At 50.8% G+C, this 16,000-nt stretch overlaps 1 protein-coding gene across 4 annotated transcripts in view; it reads right to left on the bottom strand.

The window, feature by feature from the left end:
• CNNM4 (cyclin and CBS domain divalent metal cation transport mediator 4) overlaps window positions 1-16,000 on the bottom strand; it is a 47,870-nt gene that overhangs the window by 14,113 nt on the left and 17,757 nt on the right. The window lies entirely within an intron of this gene.

The raw sequence follows: 16,000 nt of genomic DNA, 5'->3' as shown, positions 1-16,000 counted from the left end.
CACCTCAGCCTTCCGAGTAGCTGAGACCACAGGTGTGCTCCACCATGCCTGGCTAACTCTTTTATTTTTTGTAGAGATGGGTCTCACTATGTTGCTCTGCCTGGTCTCAAACTCCTGACTCAAGCAGTCCTCCCATCTCAGCCTCCCAACGTGCTGGGGATACAGGCATGAGCCACCATGCCAGGCCAGGACTACTCGTTTAAATAGGATAAAAATGAGGGCCGGGCATGGTGGTTCAAGCCTGTAATCCCAGCACTTTGGGAGGCCGAGGCGGGCGCATCATGAGGTCAGGAGACTGAGACCATCCTGGTTAACATAGTGAAACCCCATCTCTACTAAAAAAAAAATACAAACATTAGCCGGGTGTGGTGGCGGGCGCCTGTAGTCCCAGCTACTCGGGAGGCTGAGGCACGAGAATGGCATGAACCTGGGAGGTGGAGCTTGCAGTGAGCCGAGATCGTGTCACTGAACTCCAGCCTGGGTGACACAGTGAGACTGCATCTCAAAAAAAATAAATAAATAAATAGGATAAAAATGGCAACACTGGGGTGGTGGCTCACACCTGTAATCCCAGCACCTTGCGGGGCTGAAGCAGGCAGATAGCTTGAGGCCAGGAGTTTGAGACCAGCCTGGCCAACATGGTGAAACCCCATCTCTACTAAAAATACAAAAAGTAGCCAGGCAAGGTAGTGTACACCTGTAGTCCCAGCTACTTGGGAGGCTGAGGCAGGAGAATTGCTTGAACACAGGAGGCAAAGGCTGCAGTGAGCCAAGATCGTGCCACTGCACTCCAGCCTGGGCAACAGAGCAAGGCTCTGTCTCAAAAAAAAAAAAAAAAGACCCTGTCTGGTGCCACTTATCGGGGCTTCTGGGACTCTTGGGGAAGGGAAAGACCCAAACTGACAAAGGCACAGAGGAGCCAAGCACTGTGATTAGGTGGGGCAGAGACTACAATCAGAGAGGGGCCACCCCCTCAACCCAAAGTGAGGGAAGGAGGCTGAGGTGGGGCAGGACCCTCCACAGAAACCTTATGGGGTGGTGGGTCCTCCCAGACCCGTTTTTGAAGGCCACACCCTGCTCTTATGGCCCCAGCCCCAGCGAGTGGCAACAGGGACCAGCCAAGAAGGGCTGGGGCCACAGTCTAGGTGGAATGAATCCTGTGTGCCGTGCCCCACTCGCAGGAACACAGGTTTGGAGCAGCGTAGGAAGAAAGGCCCCCGGAAATCTGGGAAGGTCAAGTCAGGTCTTCTGCGTGGCTTCCCCTTCACAATCCAAGGGCCTCGCTCTGGGGACTGAAGAACTCATCCTAAATACCCTCAGTGGAGGATGTTTTCCGGTCTTTAGGGCCACAGAAAATCCCCCAGCCCAAGATGAGCGATCAGAACTTCTAAGGGCCTCTTAGGGAGAACAGAGAGAATGCAAGGTCTCATGACTAAAGTGAAAACTCTCACAATACACCCCACGTGATGGGGCCGAGTACTGCATTGTGAAAGTTCTTCACACACATGCCAGGGGCAATGATATATGTATTTCCCACTACAGGTTCTAGTCAAAAAACGTTTAGCGCATTGCCAGGCGGAGCTGTGGCTGGACTCAACTGAAAATTCCCCAGTATCGGCTGGGCACCGTGGCTCACGCCTGTAATCCCAGCACTTTGGGAGGCCGAGGTGGGCGGATCACGAAGTCAGGAGATCGAGACCATCCTGGCTAACACAGTGAAACCCTGTCTCTACTAAAAATTAAAAAAAAAAATTAGCCGGGTGTCGTGGCGGGCGCCTGTAGTCCCAGCTACTCGGGAGGCTGAGGCAGGAGAATGGCGTGACCCTGGGAGGCGGAGCCTGCAGTGAGCCGAGATTGCGCCACTGCACTCCAGCCTGGGAGACGACAAGACTCTGCCTCAAAAAAAAAAAAAAAGAAAAAGAAAATTCCCCAGTATCTTTCTAGAGATGAGTCAACAAGTTCATGAGATCTGTGAGGCCCCCCAGCAGGGCGGCAGCGGGCCAGGCCAGGACCCCGGGGTCCCCCCCAGGCCTCTGTGCCTGCTGGAGGCTGTCCATACAGGAGTGCCCTCGAGAAAGACAGTGCCTGGAAGGGCCTGGGCATCCAGCTAAACGATGTCATCATATGGGGATGGGAATGAAAGCAAGGCAGCTTTGACAGGCTGAGTATCCCTTATTCCTCACTGGGGAGCAGAAGTGTTTCAGATTTCTGATTTTTTTGGATTTGGGAATATTTGCAGAATACACACCATTGAGCACCCCAAATCTGAAAATCTGACCTACACAGTGCTCCAGTGAGCATTTCTTTTGAGCATCATGTTGGTACTTAAAAAGTTTTGGATTTTGGAGCATTTGGGATGTTGGATTTTTGGATTCGGGATGCCCAACCTGTACCCCCTTTCAGATGGGCACCCTCTAAAAAGCCTGGTAATGCCCAGTTACGGCGGAGGATGGGGAAGACAAACAGGCCCTCACACATATCTGGTTGGTGGCCAGGTAAAAGGGTACAACATTTCAGGGGGCCAGTTGGTCAGGATGTCACAAAATCAAGGGTTCCTAACCTTGGGCTTGGAAGGCCCACTTCTAGGAACTTACCCTAGGGAGAGGCAACCTTCACAAAAGACACAAGAGAAGGGGGCTCTTGGCAACATTCTTTTTAACAGCCCAAAACAACCAGAAACAACCTAAAGAAAAAGCAGCAGGGCACAGGGACTCAACAGGGGCCACAGCCACTCAAGGGAGAACATGGTGGAGGTGGATGAATGAAATGCAAAACGAAATCCAAGATACGCTATTAGTGAAAGAGCAAGTCACAGAATGGAATGCATGGAGCCACCTGCCCGCACAGAAACAAGGCAGGTGTGTAGGCTTCAACTGCCCTGGAAGTGTCCGGAAGCAATAAGAGTGGTCGCCTTTGAGGGTATTTGGAGTTTGGGAAGGAGGCTATTATGCCTCTCTGTAAACCCTTCTATACTGTTATATTTGATGGGCATATTTTACTTTTTTTTTTTTTTTTTCTTTTTTTTTTGAGACGGAGTCTTGCTCTGTGCTCCAGGCTGGAGTGCAGTGGCAAAATCTCGGATCACTGCAAGCTCCGCCCCCCTGGGTTCACGCCATTCTCCTGCCTCAGCCTCCCGAGTAGCTGGGACTACAGGCGCCGCCACCACGCCTGGCTAATTTTCTTGTATTTTTAGTAGAGACGGGGTTTCACCGTGTTAGCCAGGATGGTCTCGATCTCCTAACCTCGTGATCCGCCCGCCTTGGCCTCCCAAAGTGCTGGGATTACGGGCTTGAGCCACTGCGCCCGGCCATATTTTACTTTTATAATTTAAAAAAAAAACAGACAAAATTACGGGGGAAAACAAAATTAAGGAGAAGAAAGGGAAAGGGCCATCTGTGCCTTCCAGTGCCACAGAGCGAGCCCCAGGGAATGGGGGTGTGTCCTTTGACAAGGTTCAGTGAACAGAACCTTGTTCAGACCCCCAAAGTCAGAAAACAACCTCCCCACTACATTCACATCCCTAATTACTCCACAGGCTCAGACCAAATCCTGACCAATGAAAGGCTGGTGGCCTCTCTCTTTATTTTTTTTGAGATGGAGTCTCAGGGCCGGGTGCGGTGGCTCAAGCCTGTAATCCCAGCACTTTGGGAGGCCGAGACGGGTGGATCACGAGGTCAGGAGATCGAGATCATCCTGGCTAACACGGTGAAACCCCGTCTCTACTAAAAAATACAAAAAACTAGCTGGGCGAGGTGGCGGGCGCCTGTAGTCCCAGCTACTCGGGAGGCTGAGGCAGGAGAATGGCGTGAACTCGGGAGGCAGAGCTTGCAGTGAGCTGAGACCCGGCCACTACACTCCAGCCTGGGCAACAGAGCCAGACTCCGTCTCAAAAAAAAAAAAAAAGGGACGGAGTCTGGCTCTGTAGCCCAGGCTGGAGTGGCCCAGGCTGGAATGCAGTGGTACAATCTCAGCTCACTGCAACCTTCACCTCCTGGGTTCAAACAATTCTCCTGTCTCAGCCTCCTGAGTAGCTGCGTGCGCACCACCATACCCGGCTAATTTTGCATTTTTAGGAGAGACAGGGTTTTGCCATGTTGGCCAGGCTGGTCTCAAACTCCTGACCTCAAGTGATCTTTCTGCCTCGGCCTCCCAGGGTGCTGGGATTACAGATGTGAGCCACCGCACCCAGCCTGGCAGCCTCTCTTAAAGTGGAAACAGCCCTCCTGTGGATGAGATGAGCTGATTCCCTGAGCAGGGTCTTGATACCACTCTCAGCCCCCCCGCCTCCTCTCTGAGGCCCCTTGGTGGGATCCACTGCTGTGTGTGTGCACCCTCGGGTGGCAGCCAGCTGCACGACAGGCACCTTGTAGGTGTGCAGCCCTGGGCACCATGTACACGTTCACCCCTCCTCTGCAAGTTGAGCTTTCGGCACCGGCTGATGCCTGGCCAACTGGGGTTCCGCACGGAGGTTCCAGCCTAAGGGGCCAGTCAGTCACCCTCTGTAGGGTGAGCTTTGGGTCCCTGGGATGTTTTTGCTTTTTTCTAATTTGTCTGTCCAGAGGGGATATCTTTTTGTCCTGGTAGAATCTTCCCCTCCCCCGGCCAAAGAGCCTCTGGTCAAGGTCACCAATGACCTCTCATGGTGGAGTGTTATTCTCAGATGACCTGCTGACCAACAGTCACCCCTCCTTTCCCCTGGAAGCCCTCCCAGTGCTCCTGACCGCAGGGGGCCACTGCTTCTCCCTGACCACTTAATGCTGGAGAGACTCAGAACTCAGTCTGTACACCTGGTCCCTTGCCTAGCAACTTTAAATACAAGTGTACAAGTGTCCCAGATAAATCTCTGCAGCCCTGTCCTCTCCCATGCCCTCCAGATTCCTCTATCCAAGTGTTGCCTGACGTCACTAATACCTTGAAATTAACGCAGCCAAAACCCAGCTCATGCCCATCCCCCCAACACTCCTGTCTCCCTTCACAGCAGCTCTGTCCCAGTTACCAGGCCCACGGGACAGTGAGCCCAACCTCCTCTTTCTTTTTTTTGAGATGTAGTCTTGCTCTGTCACCAGGCTGGAGTACAGTAGCGCAATCTCAGCTCACTGCAACCTCCACTTAGCAGGTTCAAGCCTCAGCCTACCAAGGAGCTGGGATTACAGGTGCCCACCACCACGCCCAGCTAATTGTTTGTATTTTTTTTTTTTATTTTTTTTTTTTTATTTTTATTTTTATTTTTTTTTTGAGACGGAGTCTCGCTCTGTCGCCCAGGCTGGAGTGCAGTGGCCGGATCTCAGCTCACTGCAAGCTCCGCCTCCCGGGTTTACACCATTCTCCTGCCTCAGCCTCCCGAGTAGCTGGGACTACAGGCGCCTGCCACCTCGCCGGCTAATTTTTTGTATTTTTTTAGTAGAGACGGGGTTTCACCGTGTTAGCCAGGATGGTCTCGATCTCCTGACCTCGTGATCCGCCCGTCTCGGCCTCCCAAAGTGCTGGGATTACAGGCTTGAGCCACCGCGCCCAGCCTTTTTTTTTTTTTTTGAGACGGAGTCTCGCTCTGTCACCCAGGCTGGAGTGCAGTGGCCGGATCTCAGCTCACTGCAAGCTCCGCCTCCTGGGTTTACACCATTCTCCTGCCTCAGCCTCCCGAGTAGCTGGGACTATAGGCGACAGCCACCTCGCCCAGCTAGTTTTTGTGTTTTTTGGTAGAGACAGGGTTTCACTGTGTTAGCCAGGATGATCTCGATCTCCTGACCTCGTGATCCGCCCGTCTCGGCCTCCCAAAGTGCTGGGATTACAGGCTTGAGCCACCGTGCCTGGCCAATTTTTTGTATTTTTTAGTAGAGATGGGGTTTCACCATGTTGGCCAGGCTGGTCACGAACTCCTGACCTCAGGTGATCCACCCTCCTCAGCCTCCCAGAGTGCTGGGATTACAGGTGTGAGCCACCGTGACTTGTCCCTCCTGTCTTTCTTTGTGCCTCTACAACCATTTGGCAGGAGGAGAAAAGTAACCAGTGAGGGGAAGGGGAGCGGGGAAGAGGAAGGGAGGCCGAAGATGGAAAGAATTATTGTAGATTTTAGTAATTTAGAAGTTTCTATACTTTCGAAATTACTGCTAACTGATTTAACATCTAAAACAAGAAGATCAATTTAGAACTTATATTTAGGATTCTCATTGTATAAATTCTAATAAAATTGTATTTTCAGTGTGTGTGTATGTGTGTTTTTGAGACGGAATCTCACTCAGTGCAGTGGTGCGATCTCGGCTCACTGCAATCTCCACCTCGCGGGTTCCAGCGATTCTCCCGCCTCAGTTCCTGAGTAGCTGGGATTACAGGCACCCACCACAACACTCGGCTAATTTTTTGTATTTTTATTAGAGATGGGGTTTCACCATGTTGGCCAGGCTAGTCTCATGCTCCTGACCTCAAGTGTTCAGCCCGCCTCAGCCTCCCAAAGTGCTGAGATTTCAGGTGTGAGCCACTGCGCCTGGCCATAAAATTGTGGGGTTTTTGTTGTTGTTGTTGTTTGAGACGAAGTTTCACTCTTGTTGCCCAGGCTGTAGTGCAATTGATCTTGGCTCACTGCAACCTCTGCCTCCCAGGCTCATGAAATTCTCCTGTCTCGGCCTCCCAAATAGCTGGCATTACAGGTGCCCACCACCACGCCCAGCTAATTTTTTATATTTTTAGTGGAGACAGGGTTTCACCAGGTTGGCAAGGCTGGTCTTGAACTCCTGACCTTCAGGTAATCCACCCGCCATGGCCTCCCAAAGTGCTGGATTTCAGGTGTGAGCCACAGCGCCCAGCCCATTAAATTGTATTTTAATGAGCTACCTTATGTTATTATTGATGTCTATTCAATTGGCTGATTAGATTTTGGGGGTGGCGTCGGCTAGGTGCAGTGGCTCACACCTGTAATTCCAGTACTTAAGGAAGCTGAGGCGGGTGGATGACCTGAGGTCAGGAGTTTGAGACCAGCCTGGCCAACATGGTGAAATCGTCTCAACTAAAAATACAAAAAATTAGCTGGGTGTGGTGGCAAGTGCCTATAATCCCAGCTAGTCAGGAGGCTGAGGCAGAAGCATCATTTGAACACGGGAGGCAGAGACCACGCCACTCCACTGTACTCTAACCTGGGCAAAAGAGGGACACTTCGTCTAAAAAAAAAGCATGAAAATTAAAACAATACATCTACAGCTGAAAATCCACATTTTTCAAAGTAGTCCTTAGTCAACGAAAAATGATTGAGGAAATACAGCAAAATGTTAGTATTTGCTTGACCCATATAAAATTGCTGATGTTCAATTTTATTTTACCAAAACCAGCAATTCATGTGGCTTAATCTATGTATGGGGGATTCAGGATGGTTTCTATTTTCTTTTTATACTTTCCTATATAAAAATCCCAAATTTTGGGCTGGGCGTGGTGGCTCAAGCCTGTAATCCCAGCACTTTGGGAGGCCGAGACGGGCGGATCACGAGGTCAGGAGATCGAGACCATCCTGGTCTACACAGTGAAACCCCGTCTCTACTAAAAAATACAAAAAACTAGCCGGGCGAGATGGTGGGCGCCTGTAGTCCCAGCTACTCGGGAGGCTGAGGCAGGAGAATGGCGTAAACCCGGGAGGCGGAGCTTGCAGTGAGCTGAGATCCGGCCACTGCACTCCAGCCTGGGCGACAGAGCTAGACTCCGTCTCAAAAAAAAAAAAAAAAAATTCCAAATTTTTCATAATCAATAGTATTAATTTCTTTCTTTTTTTTTTTTTTTTGAGACGGAGTCTCGCTCTGTCACCCAGGCTGGAGTGCAGTGGCGCGATCTCGGCTCACTGCAAGCTCCGCCTCCGGGTTTACGCCATTCTCCTGCCTCAGCCTCCCGAGTAGCGGGACTACAGGCGCCCGCCATCTCGCCCGGCTAATTTTTTGTATTTTTTTTTAGTAGAGACGGGGTTTCACCGTGTTAGCCAGGATGGTCTCGATCTCCTGACCTCGTGATCCACCCGTCTCGGCCTCCCAAAGTGCTGGGATTACAGGCTTGAGCCACCGCGCCCGGCCAATTTCTTTCTTTTTTTTTTTCCTGTTTCTTTTGTTTTTTTTGAGATGGAGTCACTCGCTCTTTTGCCCAGGCTGGAGTGCAGTGGCATGATCTCACCTCACTACAACCTCCACCTCCCGGGTTCAAGCAGTTCTCCTGCCTCAGCCTCCTGAGTAGCTGGGATTATAAGGATGTGCCACCATGCCTGGCTAATTTTTGTTTTTGTTTTTTTTTTTGAGACAGAGTCTCACTCTGTTGATCAGACTGGAGTGCAGTAGTGCGATCTCAGCTTACTCCAACCTCCACCTCCCCGGATCAAGCAATTATCCTCTCCCAGCCTCCCAAGTAGCTGGGACTACAGGCACAGGCCACCATGCCAAGCTAATTTTTGTATTTTTAATAGAGACAGGGTTTCACCATACTGGCCAGGCTGGTTTCGAACTTCTGACCTCAGGTAATCCACCCGCCTCAGACTCCCAAAGTGCTGGGATTACAGGCATGAGCCGTTGCGCCTGGCCAGATTTTTGTATTTTTAGTAGAGATGGGGTTTTACCATGTTGCCCAGGCTGATCTCTAAAACCTGACCTCAAGTGATCCATCCACCCACCTCGGCCTCCCAAAGTGCTGGGATTACAGGCGTGAGCTACCATGCCTGGCCAATAGTATTAATTTCATAACCAGAAAAAAAAAAAAAAACACATTCATTAGGCCAGGCACAGTGGCTCACGCCTGTAATCCCAGTACTTTGGGTGGCCAAGGCGGGTGGGGAGGTCAGGAGTTCGAGACCAGCCTGACCAACATGGAGAAACTCCATGTCTACTAAAAATACAAAGTTAGCCGAGTGTGGTGGCACATGCCTGTAATTTCAGCTACTCAGGAGGCTGAGGCAGGAGAATCGCTTGAAGCCAGGAGGTGGAGGTTGCGATGCGCCAAGATCGTGCCATTCACTCCATCTTGGGCAACAACAGTGAAACCCTGTCTCAAAAAAACAAACAAACAAACAAAAAAAAACACATCCATTAAATTAACTTTAAAAAAACTCTAGGCCGGGCGTGTTGGCTCATGCCTGTGATCTCAGCACTTTGGGAGGCTGAGAAGGGTGGATCACGAGGTCAGGAGTTCAAGACCAGCCTGACCAACATGGTGAAACCCCGTCTCTACTAAAAATGCAAAAATTAGTCAGGCATGGTGGCACGCACTTGTAATCCCAGCTACTCAGGAGGCTGAGACAGGAGAATCACTTGAACCTGGGAGGCGGAGGTTGCAGTGAGCCGAGGTCGTACCACTGTTCTCCAGCCTAGGTGACAGAGCAAGACTCCATCTCAAAAAATAAATAAATAAATAAATAATAAATAATTAAGAATTAATAAAATAAAATTCTAATACTGCTTCCTCTGGGACTTCAGGGTTCCTGAGCCTTCCCAAGTACTTTCTAAGCACTGCAAGAAAGGGAGACCCAGAAAGAAGGTGCCTGGCACTCTGGCTGTCCCCACTGTCTTCTCCAGGCTTTGCCTGGTGGCATGCTTGCCCACTCTGCCCTTCAGCGACCTCTGTCCAGCAGCAGCCAGGTGGGACCGTGCCCTCCACAGTCAGAGAACAGCATGTGAGGCCTCCAGAAACGCCGGAGGGCTGGGCAGACCACAGGTGTCAGTCTCAGCTTCCCTTACGGCTCCCTCACAGCTGGCGCAGGTGCAAGGAGTGAGGATCCCAGCCCCACCTGAGTCCTCACAGCTCCTACTGCTCCCCAGCCTCCATGTCACCTCTTTATCCTTCTGCCCTGGGCTCAAACATGAGCCCTGGGTGCCCACGTCGGCTCTTAGGACCCTGGACCCCGACCCATTTCTTTCCTTTACAGCTCTGTGCCACTGGCTGACTGGCGTCTATCTCCCACTGACCAGGCTGCAGCCCAGCGAGGCCTGAGTAGTGCCCTCACTCCTCGCCACGCTACCCCAACCCCTCCCACCGTGCCTGGCACAGCAGGTGCTCCACACCCCTGCTGGATACAGAAAGGATGGCCCCGCCCTGCACAATGACCATTTTAGCAAACTGCTGTGTCCTCCTTCCCCGCCCTCCATAAAAAAGACTTTACAGTCCCTCAAAGCCCTTAAGAAAAACATATTACAGGTGCTGGGTTACAAAGTCCACAAGGGCCCTGAGAGGGCCCGACTCACCAGCTCCAGCTGGCTTTTCTCATGGGCAAAAGCCAGGGGCCCCAGAACAGACCCGGGATTCCCACCACCCAAGAAGGAGTCCTCTGCATCCTACTCACTGAGTCTCCCAGGAAGGTCCAGCCTCTGAGATCCCAGGGGCCTAGGATGGTCCCACACTCTCAGGACCTCCCATGGGAGAGGTGCAGACTGGGCTGACTGAAAGCCACAGGCTTGGGACCTGGGTCCACACCTGCAGATGGCTGAGCACCCTGATTTCTTGGCGATTCTCTGCGGTTTCCTCCCTTCACCCAAGCTCCCGCAGGATTAAGCTGCCTATTAATAGTGCTGACCTCAACTGCCGGGATGAGTGGCAGCCAGCCCAGCAAGAAGGCAGAGCCAGGGCAGGAGAGGAACCAGCCAGAGTGACAAGCCCCTGCCCTCTAGCCTCAGGGAGGGCAGCCAGGCTCATCCGTAATCCTAAGCAGGGCTCATCTGTGTTGCTCCCTTTCTCCCAGAGACACAGCTGGCAGTCAGGGCAGTCAGTCCAGGCAAAGGCCAGAAGACTAGAAGGCTGCCGTGGCCCAGCAGGCAGGCCATACACTCTACACTCGCTAGGCTTTGAGACAGAGTGAGATCCTGTCTCAAAAAAAAAAGATTACAGTGATTAAAACAGTGCAGTACTGGACGAGGCGCAGTGGCTGGTGCTTGTAATCCCAGCACTTTGGGAGGCCAAAACGGGCGGATCACTTGAAATCAGGAGTTCAGGACCAGTCTGGCCAACATGGTGAAACCCCATCTCGACTAAAAATACAAAAATTAGTTAGGCGTGGTGGCACAGGCATGAAATCCCAGCTACTCAGCAGGCTGAGGCAGGAGAATCACTTGAACCTGGGAGGCAAAAGTTGTAGTGAGTTGAGATCACACCACTGCACTCCAGCCTGGGCAACACAGCCAGACTCTGTTTCAAAAACAAACAAAACCAAAACAGTGCAGTACTGGAAAGAACAATGGAATTTATTTTACTTCAAATTTTTTTAGACAGGGTATCATTCTGTCACCCAGGCTGCAGTACAGTGGCACAATCACAGCTCACTGTAACCGTGACTTCCTGGGCTCAAGTGAACCTCCCACCTCAGCCTCCCAAGTAGCTGGGACTACAGGGGCATGCCACTAAGCTCAGCTAATTTTTTTTTTTTTTTTTTTTTTTTTTTTGAGACTGAGTCTGGCTCTGTCACCCAGGCTGGAGTACGGTGGCCGGATCTCAGCTCACTGCAAGCTCCGCCTCCCGGGTTCACGCCATTCTCCTGCCTCCGCCTCCCAAGTAGCTGGGACTACAGGCGCCCGCCTCGTCGCCCGGCTAGTTTTTTGTATTTTTAGTAGAGACGGGGTTTCACCGTATTAGCCAGGATGGTCTCGATCTCCTGACCTTGTGATCCGCCCATCTCGGCCTCCCAAAGTGCTGGGATTACAGGCTTGAGCCACCGCGCCCGGCCTAGCTCAGCTAATTTTTTATAAGGCCGGGCGCGGTGGCTCACGCCTGTAATTCCAGCACTTTGGGAGGCCAAGGTGGGTGAATCACGAGGTCAGGAGATCAAGACCATCATGACTAACACAGTGAAACCCCGCCTGTACTAAAAATACAAAAAATTAGCCGGGCGTGGTGGCGGGCGCCTGTAGTCCCAGCTACTCAGGAGGCTGAGGCAGGAGAATGGTGTGAAACCAGGAGGTGGAGCTTGCAGTGAGCCGAGATCAGGCCACTGCACTCCAGCCTGGGGGACAGGGCGAGACACGTCTCAAAAAAAAAAAAAAAATTTTGTAGAGATGAGGTCTCACTATGCTGCCCAGGCTGACCTCAAACTCCTGGGCTCAAGCGATCCTCCCGCCATGGCCTCCCCAAATGCTGGGACTGTAGGTGTGAGCCACCATGCCTGGCTTATGGACAGAAATAAACTTCAACAACTTGCGAATACTGAATATATTAAATCTGGTATATTAAACCGTGGGAGAAAAGAGAGATTATTCAATGAAAGGTATTGGGCTAACTGCTCCAAAGTCACTGTTTTATACCGGACTTATAAATCCATAAGAAAAATCACTAGCTTAATTTTAAATAGAAACACAATGAATACAAACAAAATCTAAGGAAATGCAAATTTTCAAAATGAACTTATTTTTTACCTATCATATTAGCCAAGATTTCAGAGATTGGTACTCTCAGTGTTGGCAGGAGAACTACCCACCGTTGGAAGTTCAATTTTTTCTTCAGAAATTTGGCAGTATGTGCCAAAATGTAAAATGTGCAAGACCTTGGACTCTGCCATTTCTCCCAATCCTAGGAAGTGACCTTAACACAGAGGAAACACCCAGGCCAGCATGCAAGGTGTGCCCAGGAGGGCCTGCCAATGTTGTTTGTAACAACATTGCAGGATTTTTAAAAAGGCTGACTCAGACATGAATTGATCTCAAGAGATGGTGATTCACTATTTGTGTAAAAAGTTCCAAAACAGTAGAGTAGGAAGGACAGCTGGTTTTCTTCACTTTTGCTTAATGCATTTTATACTTAACATATGGTATTTTTTATTTTTACTCTTTTTTTTTTTTTTTTTTTTTTCCGAGACAAGTCTCGCTGTGTCGCCCAGGGCTGGAGTGCAGTGGAGCAATCTCGGCTCACTGTAAGCTCTGCCTCCTGGGTTCACGCCATTCTCCTGCCTCAGCCTCCCGAGTAGCTGGGACTACAGGCGCCCGCCACCATGCCTGGCTAATTTTTTGTATTTTTAGTAGAGATGGGGTTTCACCGAGTTAGCCAGGTCGGTCTCGATCTCCTGACCTTGTGATCCGCCTGCCTCGGCCTCCCAAAGTGTGGGGGATTACAAGCATGAGCCACCGCACCCGGCCTGTTTTTTTTTGTTTTTGTTTTTGTTTTTGTTTTTTTTGAGGCAGAGTCTCGCTCTGTCGCCCAGACTGGAGTGCAGTGGCGCAATCTCAGCTCACTGCAAGTTCCGCCTCCTGGGTTCACGCCATTCTCCTGCCTCAGCCTCCCGAGTAGCTGGGACTACAGGCGCCCACCACCTCGCCCGGCTAGTTTTTTGTATTTTTAGTAGAGACGGGGTTTCACCATGTTAGCCAGGATGGTCTCGATCTCCTGACCCCGTGATCCGCCCGTCTCGGCCTCCCAAAGTGCTGGGATTACAGGCTTGAGCCACCGCGCCCCACCTACACCCGGCCTGTTTTTACTCTCCTAACTAGAAACTATTTTCATATTGTGGGGGAAGCAATATGGTTTGTTGCTGACTTGGTAGAAGAAAATACACCAAAATATCCACATTTTCGATGATGGGATAAGAGGGACTTTTTTTTTTTGAGACAGAGTCTTGCTCTGTTACCCAGGATGGAGTGCAGTGGTGCGATCTTGGCTCACTGCCACCTCTGCTCCCCAGGTTCAAGCGATTCTCATGCCTCAGCCTCCCAAGTAGCTGGGATTACAGGCCCCCGCCACCACGCCCAGCTAATATTTTGTATTTTTTAGTACAGGTGGAGTTTCACTATGTTGGCCAGGTTGGTCTGGAACTCCTGACCTCGTGATCCGCCCGCCTGGGCCTCCCAAAGTGCTGGGATTACAGGCATGAACCACCTCACCTGGCCATGTGACTTCCATTTCTTAATCATTTTCAACTTTTCTAAAAGTTTCTATAATATACTACTTTTTTTTTTTTGTTGAGACAGAGTCTCGCTCTATCGCCCAGGCTGGAGTGCAGTGGCCGGATCTCAGCTCACTGCAAGCTCCGCCTCCTGGGTTTATGCCATTCTCCTGCCTCAGCCTCCCGAATAGCTGGGACTACAGGCGCCCACCACGTCGCCCGGCTAGTTTTTTGTATTTTTTAGTAGAGACGCGGTTTCACCGTGTTAGCCAGGATGGTCTCGATCTCCTGACCTCGTGATCCGCCCATCTCGGCCTCCCAAAGTGCTGGGATTACAGGCTTGAGCCACCGCGCCCGGCCAATATACTACTTTTTAAGAACTTTTTTTTTTTTTTTTTGGGACGGAGTCTTGTTCTGTCACCCAGGCTGGAGTGCAATAGCGTGATCTCAGCTCACTGCAGCCTCTGCCTCCCAGGTTCAAGCAATTCTCCTGCCTCAGCATCTCGAGTAGCTGGGATTACAGGCGCTTGCCACCATGCCTGGCTAATTTTTGTGTTTTTAGTAGAGAGGGGGTTTTGCCATGTTGGCCAGGCTGGTTTCAAACTCCTTACCTCAGGTGATCCACTCACCCCAGCTTCCCAAAGTACTGGGATTACAGACGTGAGCTGCCGTGCCATGCCTATCTTTACTTTTTAAAAATTATTTTTATCTTTTTTTCTTTTTTCCCCTTGAGATGCAGTCTCGCTCTGTCACCCAGGCTGGAGTGCAGTGGCACAATCTCTGCTCACTGCAAGCTCTGCCTCCCAGGTTCACGCCATTCTTCTGCCTCAGCCTCCCAAGTAGCTGGGACTACAGGCACCCGCCACCTTGCCCGGCTAGTTTTTTTTGTATTTTTTTTAGTAGAGACGGGGTTTCACCGTGTTAGCCAGGATGGTCTCGATCTCCTGACCCCGTGATCCGCCCGTCTCGGCCTCCCAAAGTGCTGGGATTACAGGCTTGAGCCACCACGCCCGGCATCATAAAAATTCTTAGCAAACTAAGGGGAGAAGGGAAATTCCTTGATCTGATAAAGGAAATCTATGAAAAACCCTAGCAAAATCATATAAAATTATCAACTTTGAAAGCCTTCCCAGGAGTTCCAAAATAGCCTGGGCAACATGGTGAAGACCAAGCAGGTGATTACCCAGTTTGGGCTTTGAATTGAGGGACGGGTCTAGAGATTGGGTTTAATCCTGTGGTGAATGACTTAATCAAACATGAGTATGTAATGAGGTCTGGATAAAAACTCTGGACTCCAAAGATCACTGAGCTTCCTGGTTGGTGAATACATTAACATATCTAGAGAGAGTGCCCGATACCACAGGCAGAGGGCGTGAAGCTCTTCTAGGACCGACCAAGCCTCGTCCTATGTGTATCCTTCAAGATAAAACTGTAATCAGGGCCGGGCATGGTGGCTCAAGCCTGTGATCTCAGCATTTTGGGAGGCCAAGGCAGAGGATCACTTAAGCCCAGGAGTTTGAGGCTGCAGTGAGCTATGATTGCGTGCCACTGTGCTCTAGCCTGGGCAACAGAACAAGACCCTGTCTCTTGGCTGGGCGCAGTGGCTCACGCCTATAATCCCAGCACTTCGGGAGGCCGAGGAGGGTGGATCACAAGGTCAGGAAAGCGAGACCATCCTGGCTAACACAGTGAAACCCCATCTCTACTAAAAAACACAAAAAATTAGCCGGGCATGGTGGTGGGTGCCTGTAGTCCCAGCTACTCAGGAGGCTGAGGCAGGAGAATGGCGTGAACCCGGGACGCGGAGCTTGCAGTGAGGCGAGATTGCGCCACTGCACTCCAGCCTGGGCGACAGAGTGAGACTTCGTCTCAAAAAATAAAATAAGAGTTTGAGATCAGCCTGGCCAACATGGTGAAACCTCATCTCTACTAAAATACAAAAATTAGCTGGGTATGGTGGCACGTGCCTGTAGCCCCAGCTACTCAGGAGGCTGAGGCAGGAGAATCGCTTGAACCCAGGAGGCAGAGGTTGCAGTGAGCCGAGATCACACCACTGCACTCCAGCCTGGCGACAAAGTGAGACTCCATCTAAAAAAAAAAAAAAAAAAAAAGTCAAGGCTTTGAGTTGTTCTGTAAATTCAGTGCGATTCCATAAAATTCCCAGGTAAAAAGCTAAGAAAAGCTAAG

Source organism: Trachypithecus francoisi, unplaced genomic scaffold, assembly GCF_009764315.1.
Source record: "Trachypithecus francoisi isolate TF-2019V2 unplaced genomic scaffold, Tfra_2.0 Lachesis_group17, whole genome shotgun sequence".
NCBI classification, from domain to species: domain Eukaryota; kingdom Metazoa; phylum Chordata; class Mammalia; order Primates; family Cercopithecidae; genus Trachypithecus; species Trachypithecus francoisi.
This window is presented reverse-complemented; position numbering and strand designations above follow the sequence as displayed.